We start from the raw sequence: 17,110 nt of genomic DNA, 5'->3' as shown, positions 1-17,110 counted from the left end.
GGGTCAGACATGACAGTAGAGAGTGTTACTTAACTTCCACTGAAGTAGTTGAAAGGAAGATCACACACTGCATAGCCAGGAGCACTCCTAATTAGAGAGTAATGGCTGCTTGACCTAGCGCTGCTAGAGAAGTGTAACCAGGGCCGGCCCTTAGGATAGATGGCACCCCGTGCAAAATGATCTTTCAGCGCCCCCCCCCCCATCATTAAAGAAAATAAGAAATGCCCCATAAAAAATGATAATGCCCATTTAGTGCCCCCATACAGTTTAACAATAAAATATATTATATTACAACCCCTTCAAGGCCACAGTATTTTGTCCTCTAATTGTGACCACAGTATTATGACCCCTGAAGTTCCCTTACACAGTATAATATCCGCTTAGTGGCCCCCACACAGTATAGTGCCCCCTGTAGAGTTTGCTATACAGCCTCCCTGTAGATAGTGCCATAATCCCCCACCTCGTCCTTGTAGATCGTGCCATACAGCACACCCCCACCTCCCCCTTGTAGACAGTGCCCCCAAACAAAACCAAAAATTATACTCACGTAGTCCCCGTTCCCACGACGGCCTGAGCTGCTCCACGACGGCATCCTTGCATAGGCCGGCATGATCCTGTAGCCTAGTACAGAGTTTCCCAACCTTTTCAGACTCGAGGCAGCATTGGAAAAATAAAAATTTCCTCAGGGCACCCCTACCAAAATTAGTTTTGAGAAAGACAGAAAATGGCTAAAAACAAGCACTACACTCGTAGGGTATGTTCACACACGCTTTTTGTAAGGCAAAAAAATCTGCCTCAAAATTTCTTCAGGAATGGACAGCGTTGTTTGAACTTTTTTTGCACTTTTTCTTAAGCCATTGAAGCTAATGCAAACGACGCAGGCAGAAAAGCTCCAAACGGGCGCCTCAGTTATTTTCTGCCCCCCACTCACAGTAAAATTACCATCAGCCCGCCACTCACAGTAAAATGGCCATCAGCCCCCCACTCACAGTAAAACGGCCATCAGCCCCCCACTCATAGATTCCCCTTGTAGGTAGCGCCGCACAGCCTCCTTGTAGGTAGCGCCGCACAGCCCCCTTGTAGGTAGCGCCGCACAGCCCCCTTGTAGGTAGCGCCGCACAGCCCCCTTGTAGATCGCACCACACAGCCCCCTGGTAGGGAGTGCCACACAGCCCACAGCCCCCTTGTTAGTAGTGCCGCACAGCCCACAGCCCCCTTGTTGGTAGTGCCACACAGCCCACTTGTAGATAGCACCCTCCCCCTTCCTGTAGATAGAGCCACTGTAGCTCCTTGAAGGAGTGGAATCCCGCTCCTGGAGCACTCCGCTTGATTTCATATATGGACAGAGAAACCAAGTGGAGCACTCGAGGAGCGGAATCCCTGGTCACACTTCTCTTTCAGGGAGCTACAGTGGCGCTAGTAGATAGCAGAGCAGGGAGATACCTTCTTGCTCTGCTATAGTGCCATCGCTACTGCTGTAGCAGCCGCGCCACCGCCCTCATGCCCGATGTCGCCGCTAGAGCAGCCACTATCGCTGCTACAGGGGAAGCGACGGCACCGAGTGAAGAAGCGCCCAGGCGGAAAGGTGACTGCTGGGACCAAACGCTTCTGAAACAAGCAGGGGAAGGGAACCAGCGCAGCGCCCCCTTCTGCCTGCTGGAGTGATGCGCCCTGTGTGAAGGCACAGGTCGCACACCCCTAAGGCAGGCCCTGAGTGTAACTGACTGAAAAAGTATGTTCCCTGACTCCGTATCTGTAGGCGAAGGTGCCTCTAGGGGAATAGAGAAACAAAGGCTGCTCCTACCCGCTTTCAAGTTTTCAGAAGCAGTAGCTATGTTCGGGATGTCCTTTGTCCCCAGCAGCGTCCGCCGAAAAGGGGAATGCTGAAGCCCTGCCCACAGAGCTCCGCAATTGTCCGCTGGCGCACCAGCAATTCAGTCCCTGTCCAATCCCAGCACACCCGGGACTTTAAAAAGGACTCTGCCCACTTCCACCATGCCTGAGCACCGTTGTGTCTTCCCTACGTATTTCTTGCAAATGGTTCCTTAGCTGTATCCGGTTTCCCGTATCCAGTATCTGTGTTTAGTTCTAGTGCTTAAGTTGATTGTCTGAGACGACTTCACCATCTGTCTGGAGCCCAAGCCAAGTTCAGTGTCCGAGCCGACTGCACTACTCCAGTCCGGTGTCCTAGCCACACCATTAGGGTATGTGCACACACACTAATTACGTCCGTAATTGACGGACGTATTTCGGCCACAAGTCCCGGACCGAACACAGTGCAGGGAGCCGGGCTCCTAGCATCATACTTATGTACGATGCTAGGAGTCCCTGCCTCGCTGCAGGACAACTGTCCCGTACTGTAATCATGTTTTCAGTACGGGACAGTAGTTCCACGGAGAGGCAGGGACTCCTAGCATCGTACATAAGTATGATGCTAGGAGCCCGGCTCCCTGCACTGTGTTCGGTCCGGGACTTGCGGCCGAAATACGTCCGTCAATTACGGACGTAATTAGTGTGTGTGCACATACCCTTAGGGCTGATTCAGACGAACATGCCATTTTTGCGCACGCAAAACCCGCGGTGTTTTGCATCCGCAAACGGCACTTGACAGCTCCGTGTGCCCTGTTCATATGGATGCGCGGCTGCGTGCTTTTCGCGCAGCCGCCATCTTTATGACACTCCGTTTGGATGTTTGTAAACAGAAAAGCATGTGGTGCTTTTCTGTTTACATTCATTCTTTTACTGTTATTGCTCGAATAACGCTTGTCCCATGGAAGTGCTTCCGTGGGGCATGCGTGATGCGCGAAAAATGCCGACACATAGAACAGGTCGCGAGTTTTACGCAGCGGACTAACGCTGCACAAAACTCACGGACTGTCTGCACTGCCCCATAGACTTCTCTAGGTCTGCGCGAGGTGCGTGAAAACCACGCCGCCGGCACGGACGCAAAACACGTTCGTCTGAATCTGCCCTTATCCTGTAAAGACCTGCAGGCCTGCGACCACTTCTGACCTTCCAGGTACTTTATCATTACTGACACTCACAGACTCTGTTGATCAGCAGCTGCTCCATTACGGCAGAGTGACCCAGTGGGTCCACATACCTGCAAGTTATTACAGCAAGTATGCTCTGTGATTGATAAGGAGGGTGATAAGATGAACAAAATTTCATGTTACTCCCCCGCCCCTGGTGTGATCTAAAGCCATACAGGGATCAGGAGAAGTGCCTCCCTGAAAGGTCGACAAAATACATTCTTGGCAGGGAAAGGGTTAAAGTATTCTTCCAGTTAAAAATACAAATTCATTTTAGGAGCTAACATCATGAAGTGAGATTGCATCACAGACTGCCTGTTCATCAATGCTCTGCGCCAGGGATAAAGTTAAAATATCCCATAGAGAACATGCAACCTTCTGTCTCCCAGCTTTCCCCATGCCCCACAGAGCCTGTGCTGCAAACCCCCTATTTGTAATGCTTGCTCTGTCTTGCCAATTGAATGAGGCTTTGATGTGACTTTTTTTCTATCCTGCCTTTTTAAAAAGTTCTGCTGTGCAAATTTTTTATTTATCTACACACATGACCCTGCTTTTTGAACTTTAATACCCCCAAAAAAATTCACAATGAAATAAATATATAATAAAGTACATCTAACAAATAACCCGTTCTCTAGGCTCGCTTTCAATGATTGGTACAATATTTAGTACAAATTGTATGAAAAAACACGTCTTAAAAAAATAGAAATTGAATCCTAGGCCAAAGTAGGTATATTGCAAAACAGTACATTATATAAAGAAATGGATGCTATATATCACACAATATAATAAACCTTTTTTAACTAATTATGTGACTACTTAAGTTAATCGCTTTGACCAGAACTTATTTAGGAGTTTCATAGCAAAGGGGATGAATACATATGTACTTTCCCTTTTTTTTCTTTTCTTTTTTTAAACTAGATATTTTTTCTTCCATTTCACATTAACAATTTGAACTATTTTGTAGGGTCCATTACATAAAATAAAAATGTAACCCCTTCCCGTCACAGCCATTTTTTGGATTTTCGTTTTCATCCCCCCCCCCCCCCCCACACTTCCAAAAGCCATATCTTTATATTTTTCTGTCAATAAACCCATATGAGTTTTTTGTTTTTTTTGTAGGACGAGTTGTAGTTTTTCATGGCACCATTTATTGTACCATATAATGCAGTGGGAAAAAATGTTTGTGTGGTAGCATAGGAAAAAAAAAACTAACAGCGATTCTTCAGTGATGGAAAAATAAAAAAAGTTATGGCTCTTAGAATATGGCAACACAAAAACAAAATGATTTTTCTTTAAAAAAAAAAAAAGTTATTTTATTGTGCAAAAACCATTAAACAAAAAACCTACATACATACATATGGTATTGCTGTAATCGCATCGACCCGCAGGATAAACGAAAGCACAAAAAAGATAAAAAATGACACTGTAAAGACATTATTTGTTGGAAAGTCTAACTACATTGAACTCAATATTTAGTCCCTTCGGCTTTAGGGAATCTAATAAAAAGATCCACTTGAGTTCGCACTTATGTAGAGATGTATGTCTATCTCCACCTCTCTTAGTCAGATGGATGTGGTCTAACAACATAAACTTAAGATCTCTTTCCGAGTGTCACATTTCAGAGAAGTGATTAGCCACAGGTTGGTCGCATTCTTTTTTATTAGATTCCCTAACACCGAAGGGACTAAATATTGAGTTCAATGTAGTTAGACTTTCCAACAAATAATGTCTTTACAGTGTCATTTTTGATCTTTTTTGTGCTCCTCTGTAGAAATAATATAATTGTGATACCTGATATAATATGATGTTCTTTATATTAATGAAATTCTAAAAATTGTCTATCTTTCTTGTTGTAGATCAAAACGGGACAAAGGGACCACTTACCATCCATCGACGTTCTTCATACAAACTGTATTAATCGAACGTCAGATACATTAAAACTGTTTAAAGTTTATAGTTTGACTAGTTAAAAATTTTATAATTATAATAAATATTTGTTTTTTTATTCTGTATATGTTGTGGACAACGGTGGACACTACTTGACTAGCTGACTAGTTACCCCTCTACATATCTAAGTTGAGCTGCTTGATAGGCTGGCCCTGGTCTCTAAGGGTATGTTCACACGAGGTCATTCCATCCGTAATTGACGGACGTATTTCGGCCGCAAGTACCGGACCGAACACAGTGCAGGGAGCCGGGCTCCTAGCATCATAGTTATTTATGACGCTAGGAGTCCCTGCCTCGCTGCCGGACAACTGTCCTGTACTGTAATCATGTTTTCAGTACGGGACAGTACTTCCGCAGGGAGGCAGGGACTCCTAGCGTCATACATAACTATGATGCTAGGAGCCCGGCTCCCTGCACTGTGTTCGGTCCGGTACTTGCGGCCGAAATACGTCCGTCAATTACGAACTTAATGACCTCGTGTGAACATATCCTAATGGTTCCGATACACGCTAATGTGGTTTTCTGTGGTATGAGGCCGGTCCATGAAAGTGTAACCAGTCAACACCCAGACCCTGATCCAGGGCACTATGATTCACGTTAAGTGAATCAGGTACCCTGGGTCCACGTGTGGGACTTAAATAAAATATATTGTACATATTCTATACAGGATTAGGGGTGTAAAGCAGAAGTCTTGAATGTGTCCCCTTTGTTCCATGCAAAGATCTATGAATTAAGTATAATAGGACTATTGTTCCTTAATCTTCAATACAGTCTGACTCTTAGGCTGGATTCACACGAGCACATTACGTCTGTAATGGACGGAACGTATTTCGGCCGCTAATCCCGGACCGAACACACTGAAGGGAGCCGGGCTCCTAGCATCATAGTTATGTACGATGCTAGGAGTCCCTGCCTCTCCGTGGAACTACTGTCCCGTACTGAAAACAACTTTTACAGTACGGGACAGTTGTCCTGCTTACATAACTATGATGCTAGGAGCCGCTGAATACGTTCCGTCCATTACGGACGTAATGTGCTCGTGTGAATCCAGACTTATTATTACATCTAATGTCTCTTACCTGTAAATCCTATATCGATATGTAATAGCCTTGATTCCGGCGATATCACTGACAGCTTAGCGCATGCGCTGTTTCGTTGCGTAGCGATAACAAACTTCAGGCTACAATTCCGGTCATGCGCAATAGGTCTTTGTGGACGCCGAACTGTCAGATAACACATGGTCTGACGTAGCAGACCCTATGCTGAGAATCTACATGGCTCGTCTTCGATTGGTGAGTGGCCCTGAAGTCCCATCCCCTACACAGATTGCTGCATTTCTGATTATGTATTAATTATAGGTTTACAAGTTTATCGTATTGTTTATTTATGTTTTTATTACTTTAACTGGTTGCCGACACAGGACGAGAATGCTCGTCATGAGCGGCGAGTATATGGCGCATTAGGATGAGCATTCTAGTCCTGTGTGACAGCCGTCTGTGCGCGCGATCGAGAGCGGGGAAACGGCTGTAATACACAGCCATGGCCCCGCTCTGACAGCAGAGAGAAGAGAAACATCCTCTCTCCGCCGTTAACCCTTTGAATGCCGCGATGAAAGCTGATCGCAGCGGTCAAGGAGAGGGGACTGCACTTTGATCGCGTCAAAAAATAACTGTGACGCGATCAAAGCCCATAACTTGTATGGCCAGACAGCCCAGGGTCCATTGAAGGACCCCAGGGCTGTCTGAACATATTTCCTGTTAGGGCATACTGAGGTATGCCCTAACAACTGCCTGTGTACAATCAGTACACAGGCTAATGTACCAGCATATAGATCTATGCCAGTACATTACAGTTACAAAATAAAAATAAAAATGATAAATCCCTTTATGGGATTAAAAAAACAAGTTAAATGAATGTCAATTTTATTTATGATAAATAAATAAAAAAGTAAAAAAATACACAGACACACTTTTTTTATAATAAATAAAATAAGTCCCAAAACATGAAATAAGACATATTTGGTATCGCCACGACCATAACAACCTGTACAACAAATGTATAACATTATTTATGATGATCGGTGTATGGTGTAAAAAAAAAACAAAATAAAAAAAAAACTGCTGCGGAAGTGCTTTTTTTCTGCATTTTCGCCAAAATAAAAATTAATAGAAATTAAACGATAGTGTATTTGTACAAAAATTGGTACCTACATAAAGTACAACTCGTCCCGCAAAAAACAGTCTCATACACCTACGTCATACAAAAAATAAGAGTTATGAGCGTCGGGATGCAAAGAGGGAAATATAAAAAAATTGTTCTGTCCTCGAGATCAAAATTGGCAGTGTCCTTAAAGAGGCTCTGTCACCAGATTTTGCAACCCCTATCTCCTATTGCAGCAGATCGGCGCTGCAATGTAGATAAGAGTAACGATTTTTTTTTTTTTTTAAAACGAGCATTTTTGGCCAAGTTATGACCATTTTTATATTTATTCAAATGAGGCTTTCTAAAGTACAACTGGGCGTGTTTAAAGTAAAAGTACAACTGGGCGTGTATTATGTGCGTACATCTGGGCGTTTTTACTTCTTTTACTAGCTGGGCGTTGTGAATGGGAGTGTATGATGCTGACGAATCAGCATCATCCACTTCTCTTCGTTAACACCCAGCTTCTGGCAGTGCACAGACACAGCGTGTTCTCGAGAGATCACGCTGTGACGTCACTCACTTCCTGCCCCAGGTCCTGCATCGTGTCGGACGAGCGAGGACACATCGGCACCAGAGGCTACAGTTGATTCTGCAGCAGCATCAGCGTTTGCAGGTAAGTAGCTACATCGACTTACCTGCAAGCGCCGATGCTGCTGCAGAATCAAATGTAGCCTGGATGTAATTTGGATTACATCTTTGGATCTGACTCTGGATAGAACGCATAGGATTCCTAAATCCCGCTCAGCTCCTGTCGATTCCCTGAGGGATGTCTTAACAAGAGTACACTTCTACCAAGCTAAAGATCGTATGCTTCAAAAGTCCAGAAAGATGGGTAAACTTCCTGACCCTTCTGCTCACATCTTGATTTTCCCGGATCTATCTGCTTCGACGCTGATGCTACGCAAGAAATTTCATCCGATTACATCCACTCTCCGGGAGAACAACCTCAAGTATAAATGGGACTTCCCGGTTAAACTTATTGTAACTAGGAATGGCTCTACTCGTGTGATGCCCTCTCCTTCTGATGGAGCTTCTCTGTTGCGCCAATGGAATATCCAGATTTCTAACAAGGCGGTCATTCCATCAACGGCATCTCCACGTCCCATTTCTCCCGAATGGGAAATGGATCAGGGACGCTCCGCTGTTTGATTCCATGAGGTGACTGTTTGAACATAATGTCGTGCTACAAGCTTCCTCTAGTGCCTTTCTCGCTCCCCCATGGAGGTACATTCGGCGCAGTGTAGGCGCCATGTCTTTTTCACTTGTTTTACTGTTCTTGGTTTTTATGTCCAAGGTTGTCAGGTTTTGTCTATCCAGATGTTCATATGTGGTCATCCGTAGCAAGTGGATATTAGAGTGGCACCAAGCCCTTTATAATGAGCCATTAGATAATTTCTCATGCCTTTTACAATATCCTCCCTGAATGTTAAAGGGCTTAATAGCCCGTTTAAGAGAGAAATGATGTGGAAAGAGGCACTAGTTTTGAAATGCGAGGTTTTTTTTGCCCAAGAGACGCATTTCTCGATACATAATCCCCCAAAATGTACACATTCGAAATTTGCGCATGTATATCAGGCCTTTAGTCCCAATAAATCCAAAGGGGTACTTATTGCAATTAAGGATTCGGTGGTCTTTCAAGAGCATGAGGTTATCTCAGATCCCCAAGGTAAATTCTTGATCCTCATATGTGATATTAATCATATAACGTACACTTTGTTTAATTTAGATCTCCAGAATTCACACCAACTTCGGGCCTTTCATAAAATTCTCTGCAAAGTTAAGAAAGCTGAGAAGGGGTTACTTATTATTGGTGAAGACTTTAATGAGGTTATGCACCCTGTAATTGACTCCTCGAATGTTTATAGATCTCGTTCACAATTACATCACACGGCACATGTAGAGGAATTATATGTTTGGCGTTGCCAACATGGCAACGAGCGTGACTTCACATATTTTTCTACACCAGAGTCTACTCCAGAATCGACATGTTTCTCGTAAGCAAACTCAGCCTGCGATATAGGTCTACATCCTCGATAGGAACTATATCGTGGTTTGACCACGCCCCGATTTCTTTGGTGGTTTTAGATAGATCTCCCTCCCCTCCCTTTTCTTCCTGGAAACGAAATGATTTGGTATTGGATCACCCAATGACCCAGGATCTCATGGATAGCCATCTTAAATATTTTGAAGTAAATTCTCCTTCCATCGAGAATTGTTTCGCTTTATGGAATGCTCATAAGGCATATATGAGGGGAATGGGGATTCAGGCCGCTTCTAAAGAAACATAGGGAAAAAACTTCTGCTGATATTCTTTCTAAATTGCACAACTTGGAATCTCTTAATAAACGACAGGTGACTCCAGCTATTTCTCTCCGCATCAAAGATCTTAGAAATCAGCTCCAGAGTGTGCTCATGTCTCACTATATGACTGTCCAAATCTATGCAGTTGGGGTTTTATATTCATGGTAATAGGCCTGGAGCCCTATTAGCTAAAATGATTAAAAAGCGGAATGCTAAGCAGAGAACTGCGTTTTTATTGGACCAACAAGGCGCTCGTATTACTCGTCCCCAAGATATTAGTGAACAGTTTAGGAACTATTATTATAGCCTATATAACCTTGAGGATAATTTGATTCACCAACCATCCTCTCTGGAAATTGACAACTTCCTGGGCGGCCTGAAACTCCCTTCCCTCTCGGTGGAGGTATGCTCTGCATTAAAATTACCTTTTACTTAACTAGAGATCTCCCAAGCTATTAAAGGATTAAAGCAGGGTAAAGCCCTAGGACCTGACGGTTTCACTAATTATTATTATAAAAAATTCTCAAGTGTGCTGGCTCCAAACTTAGTTGATATGTTTAATAAGGCGGCAATGATAGGATCCTTCCCGAAGGAGATGTTATCCGCTACAGTAATTACACTCCCGAAACCTGGAAAATCTCCAGATTCCCCGGCCAATTTCCGACCAATCTCACTCCTAAATGTGGACATAAAACTTTATGCCAAAGTCTTATTGAACCGATTAGTTAATTTACTCCCTACTCTTATACATGAAGATCAAGTGGGATTTGTTGCAGTCAGGCACCTGATGGTACACGACACTATGTAAATTTGATTCAGTGGGCTAAGACTCGTCGAGTATCTTCCGTGCTCCTTGCTCTGGATGCAGAGAAGGCATTCGACAGAGTCCACTGGGGGTACTTAGACGCAATTCTTGAAAAATTTGGTTTTACAGGATGGATTAAATCCGCGATTCTAGCGCTGTATTCTACTCCATCTGCCCGTGTTTTAGCCTCTGGCTTCCTTTCGACTCCATTCTCTATTACTAATGGTACTCAGCAGGGGTGTCTTCTTTCTCCCCTGATATTTGCTATGGTAATGCAACCATTAGCTGAAGCAATAAGGCAGAATCCTTCCATACAAGGTATCCAAGTAGGCCATGCCCTGCACAAAATTGGACTTTACGCTGATGACGTGATTCTTTCCTTAACAGATGCCTTATCTTCCCTGGTAGAAGTCAAAAAGACTTGACAAATTCGGGGATGTATCATATTATAAGGTAAATTGCAATAAATCCCACTTGCTGAATATCGGTCTTCCTTTAAATACTCAAAATATCATACAGAGTTCCTTCCCCTTCCAATGGAATCCTCTTAAGATTTCATACCTAGGTATTTCTCTTACCACGTCCCCTAACCTCCTTTTTAAAAATAATTTTGGCCCCCTATTACAAACCATTCCACAACTGCTGGCCTCATATTCCCATGCAAGTACATCCTGGGCGGGTAGAATTGCGGTCATTAAAATGATGATTCTACCTAGAATTCTATACCATTTCCGTACGGTGATAATCCCTCTTCCTAACTCGTATTTGAGAGATCTCCAGAGGATGTTGAACTATTTCATCTGGGCGCACAAAAAAACCTAGAATGAGGATGCACACGATGTTCCGACACTGGAGGCAGGGTGGGATGGGAGTGCCAGATGTTGAGAGATACTACCAGGCGGCTACCCTTGATCAATTAAAATTTTGGTGTAATCCCTTGCCCTCAAAACAATGGTCCCATATAGAACCGACCATAGCGGATCGGCCTCTCCAATCTTTCTTAAATGTAAACCCCAAGGCCTTCTGTTTCCCTATCCCCTACTATCATTGCTTCGCTTAAGGTTTGGAAGCATTATTCCTCAAACCTCCCCCCAACAGCTCTTCCGCCCATTAAAAATTTACCACTGAAATTTCTGATCTCTGAATTACCGGGGGTATCTCTGGACAACTGGATATCTTCTGGAATTACTCATGTACATAAGCTGTTTAATGGTGATATTTTGCCATTTTCAGAATTAGTGTCAGAGTACTTTATTCCGCATAGAGATTTCTATAAATACTTATGTATTAGGCATCTCTTTAGTTCTTTGAATGTTAATGAGCCCTTATTCCCTTCTGCAGCTCATTGTTTTTACTTTGGACCTGCTAATCAGACTAAGGGTATTTCTGCGTTTTATGATGACCCGTGTGCTCACCTTCTCTCCAGCAGGCCTCCTTATTGTGATAAATGGGAGGGTGAATTACGTTCCTCCTTCTGTTTGAAGGATTGGTGTTCAGCTTTCTCCTGGACTAGGAAAGTCTCTAAATGGGTGAAACATTGAGAGTCCTTCCAAAAATTGTTGTTACGATGGTACATGACTCTTTCGCAAATTGCAAAATCTGATCCTAGATACTCGGAGGTGTGCTGGAAGGGATGCGGGTGCAGGGGATCGTATTTTCATATGTGGTGGCAATGTCCCGAGGTCCATTCCGTTTGGATAAAGGTATTTGATATGATTTCTCGAATGTCCTCCTGTACTATTAGACCGGACTTGGCCAAGGCCTTGTGCTTTCTTAAAATGTCAGATATTCCGCTAGTGTCCCGGACAGTGTCTAGTCACAATATTATTGGGGCCCGTCTATTGATTGCGAAGTCTTGGAAATTTAATGCCATTATTTCCACTTCTGAACTTATTAACCAGGTAAATGTCTCCTTCATGATGGAACACATGTACACGTGGAGGACACACCGATTGCCTAAAATTATATTGCTCTGGGAACCTTGGAATACTTATTTAGCTTCCCTCCCCCGGGTTCTAACCCGGTATCCTTAGCATCTCCCATTGTTTGATCGCTACTCAATCTAGTTGGCAAAGATTATTTTACACTGTGGTTGCTGGATTCATCCTACTATTACTTTAGACGTATCCTTTGTTGGTATCTTTTCCTAGGAATGGAGGCATGGCTGTAACCATATGATGGTATTGGTCCTTTATCTTTCCGCATGTATATTGGCTGCATATTAACCTTATTTTAGTTTGTAAAGGGGTACACTAGATGGGTTTATGCCACATTTCCCTTTCTGCAGGATTGCTGCAGCTTTTGAGCTATGTTATGTTCTGGATGGACAATGTATGTTTGTTTTTCTTTGTTTTATTCATCTACCTATTTTGCAATTTCCTTTGCTCTATGTCTCAATAACTACGACGTGAGACAAAAGAGGTCTAGTTATTATTACTACTCTGTCTGCTTATGTATATTATGTGCTAATTTTTGTATCATTGGCCTGATTTGAGATGTATTGCATTATTATTTTCTTTGTATTTTCTGAAAACATTAATAAAAATCTAATGTTGAAAAAAAAACAAAAAAAAACTTACTGCACCCTTTGATGAATTCCTTGGTTTCTAAAATGGTGTCTCTTTTGGGCGTTTCCTATGTTTTGGCACCACAAGACCTCTACAAACCTGACATGGTGCCTAAAATATATTCTAATAAAAAGGAGGCCTCAAAATAAACTAGATGCACTTTGATTCTGAGGCCTGTGCCACATGTGGGATATTTCTAAACTGCAGAATCTGGACAATAAATACTGAGCTGTATTTTTCTTGCAAAATTCAATTTGTAAATTTCAGCTCAACTTTGCGTTAATTCTTTGTTTTGCTCTAAATAATGGTTATTGTTTCTAATAATAAATTTTTGTTAAATGTTAAAGAATGTCAGTATTATCTCTTATTTTTTTTATTTTAAAAACGTTGCTTTAATTCCTGTGAAATGACTGAAGGGTTAGGAAACTTTCTAAATGCGGTTTGAATACTTTGAAGGGTACAGTTATGGGTTTTTTTTTTTATATAGGTCTCTCAAAGCGACTTCAGAACTGAACTGGTCCCTAAAAAAAAAAAAAAAAAGGCTTTTGAAATTTTCTTAAATGTGCTAAATTGCTGCTAAAGGTCTAAGCCTTGTAACGTCCTAGAAAAACATAATGTTCAAAGAACTATGCAAACATAAAGGAGACATATGGGATACATGAACTAGTAACTATTTTGCGTTGTATTACTTACTATCTGTCTTACAAGCAGATACATTCAAATTTAGAAAAATGCTAATTTTTCTCTAAACTAAGGAGTTTTCACGAACAAACACTGAATGTATCGACCAAATTTTACCACTAACAAAGTACAATGTCACGAGAAATCAATCTCAGAATTGCTTGGATAAATAAAAGCATTCCAAAGTTATTCCCACATAAAGTGACAAGTTAGATTTAAAGAAATTGGCCTGGTCCTCAGGGCCAAAAGAGGCTGCGTCCTCAAGTGGTTAAACCAATCTTTAAACAAGAGCGGACTATTTTTTACATGTACATTAACCCCTTCCCGCTCCTTGACGTACTATTACGTCATGGCAGCTGTATCGTTCGCGCTCCATGACGTAATAGTACGTCACGGGAGTAACGGCCGTTTCGGCCGTCCTCCCGACACATACAGGAGCTGTGACGCTGCTGTCTTGTTCAGCAGCTGTCACAGCTCCTACAGCGGGGACCGATCGCTGTGTCCCCGCTGATTAACCCCTTAAAAGCCGCGTTCTATAGAGATCGCGGCTTTTTAGGGGTTAAGCTGCCATCGCCGGCCTGCTACGCGATAGCGGCCGGCGATGGTGACTATGGCAACCGGACACCAAACAATGGCGTCCGGCGATGCCATAGACGGAAGCCTAGTGGGTCCTGACAACGTCAGGACCCACTATGCTTGCTGTCAGTGAGTAGCTGACAGTTCTAATACACTGCACTACGCATGTAGTGCAGTGTATTAGAATAGCGATCAGGGCCTCCTGCCCTCATGTCCCCTAGTGGGACAAAGTAATAAAGTAAAAAAAAAGTTAAAAAAAGTTGTGTAAAAATAAGAAAATAAAAGATTTAAAAGTATTAAAAGTAAAAATCCCCCTTTTTCCCTTATCAGTCCTTTATTATTAATAAAAATATATAAACAAACAAATAAACTATACATAATTGGTATCGCCGCGTCCGTAACGGCCTGAACTACAAAATTATTTCATTATTTATCCCGCACGGTGAACGCCGTAAAAAAAATAAATAATAAACCGAACCACAATCACAATTCTTTGGTCACTTCACCTCCCAAAAAATGGAATAAAAAGAGATCAAAAAGTCGCATGTACCTAAAAATGGTACTGATCGAAACTACAGTTCGTTCCGCAAAAAATAAGTCCTCGCACGGCTTTATTGATTGAAAAATAAAAACTTTATGGCTCTTAGAATAAGGTAACATAAAAAGTGAATGATTGTTTACAAAACTTATTTTATTGTGCAAACGCCATAAGACATAAAAAAAACCTATAAACATCTGGTATCGCCGTAATCGTATCGCCCCGCAGAATAAAGTGAATATGTCATTTATAGCGCACGGTGAACGCTGTAAAAAAAAAACGAAAAAAAAAACAATCGTACAATTGCTGTTTTTTAGTCACCACGCCACCTAAAAATAGAATAAAAACTGATCAAAAAGCCGCATGCACCCCAAGAAAACTACAATGGATTCCTCAAGGGGTCTAGTTTCCAAATTGGGGTCACTTTTGGGGGGTTCCCAATGTTTTGGCACCACAAGACCTCTTCAAACCGGACATGGTGCCTAATAAAAAAGATGCTTCAAAATCCACTAGGTGCTCCTTTGCTTCGGAGGCCGATGCTTCAGGCCATTACCGCACGAGGGCCACATGTGGGATATTTCTCAAAACTGCAGAATCTGGGTAATAAATATTAAGTTGCGTTTCTCTGATAAATCCTTTTGTGTTATAAAAAAAATGGTATAAAGAGGATTTTCTGACAAAAAAAAAAATGAAAATTTCACCTCTACTTTGCTCTAAATTCCCGTGAAACACCTAAAGGGTTCATAAACTTTCTAAATGCTGTTGTGGATACTTTGAGGGGTCTAGTTTCTAAAATGGGGTGTTTGATAGGGGTTTCTAATATATGGGCCCCTCAAAGCAACTTCAGAACTGAACTGGAACCTAAAAAAATAAATAAATGAGGCAATACTTCGCTTCTTACATTATACGGATAATGAGCCGTGCCCACCCCGAGATGACCCCAGTTTTGACCGTTTGTATAAACGGAGACCCCTATTAGACCGTTCCAGTGCCCGGTTTTCCCAAGCATACACCCCTGAGAAGTGTATTTCTATTGATGAGTCCCTGGTACATTTTAAAGGGAGGGTTCAATTCCGCGAGTACCTGCCGGGTAAGAGGGCAAGGTATGGCGTGAAGATGTATAAGCTGTGAGAGTGCATCAGGGTATACCTACAGGTTTAGGATATATGAAGGAAAGGCCACCCCCAAACCAGACTGCATCCTGGACTACAATAGGTACATGGGAGGGATGGACTTGTAAGATCAAGCCCTGAAGCCCTACAGCGCCATGCGGTGTGGTATAAGAAGCTGGCCGGGCACATCATACAGATGGCATTGTACAATGCAATGCGTACATGCTACGTCGATGTGCAGGCCAGACGGGAACTTTCCTGGAATTTCAAGAGGTGATTATCAAGAACCTAATCTTTAGGGACCAAGAAGGGGGGGGGGCACCCAGTACTTCTGGAAGCGAGCCCACACGCATCGTACCAGGGCAACACTTTCCAGGAGAAGTTCCCCAAACTGGCAAGAAGGGAAAAAGTCAAAAGAGGTGCAAAGTCTGCTATAAGAGGGGGTAAGGGAGGACACAATATATCAATGTGACACGTGTCCCGAATAACCAGAGCTCTGTATGAAAGTGTTTTAAAATTTATCATACATCCCTTGGTTTATAATTTACCCCAATTTTACTTACCCTGATGCACTCCACACAGCTTATCCCCCCTCGTCTTTCCCCTCTGATCCCTGCTGTGTGTCCAGGCAGCTGATAACAGCCACATGTAGGGTATTGCCATACCCGGGAGAACCCACATTACAGTTTATGGGGTGTAGGTCTCCGGTCAAAATGCTCACTACACATGTAGATGAATGCCTTAAGGGTGTAGTTTTTAAAACGGGGTCACTTCTTGGGGGTTTCAACTGTTCTGGTACCTCAGGGGCTTCTGCATACATGACTTCGCACTAGAAAATCCCCAGTAGGCCAAATGGTGGTCCTTTCCTTCTGAGCCCTCCCATGGGCCCAAATGGCAGTTTATCACAACAAATGGGGTATTGCGGCCCTCAGAACAAATTGCGCAACAGAATGGGGTATTTTGTTTCTTGTGAAAATAAGAAATTTTCAGCCAAAACTACATATTATTTGAAAAAAATAATTTTGTTTTCATTCCCAGCCCAATTCAAATAAGTTCTGTGAAAAAACTATGGGGTCAAAATGGTCACAACACCCATAAATGAAGTCCTTGAGGGGTGTAGTTTCCAAAATGGGGTCATTTGTGGTTGGTTTCTATTGCTTTGATACCTCTGGGGCTCTGCAAATGCGACATGGCACCCGAAAACCAATCCAGCAAAATCTGGACTCCAAAGAACACACAGCGCTCCTTTCCTTCTGAGCCCTCCCATGGGCCCAAACGGCAGTTTATCACCACAAATGGGGTATTGCCGCACTCAGGACAAATTGGGCAACAGAATGGAGTATTTTATT

The sequence above is a fragment of the Rhinoderma darwinii genome, chromosome 1 (genome assembly GCF_050947455.1).
Source record: "Rhinoderma darwinii isolate aRhiDar2 chromosome 1, aRhiDar2.hap1, whole genome shotgun sequence".
NCBI classification, from domain to species: Eukaryota; Metazoa; Chordata; class Amphibia; order Anura; family Rhinodermatidae; genus Rhinoderma; species Rhinoderma darwinii.
The sequence above is the reverse complement of the archived record's forward strand: the minus strand, read 5'-3'. Positions refer to the sequence as shown.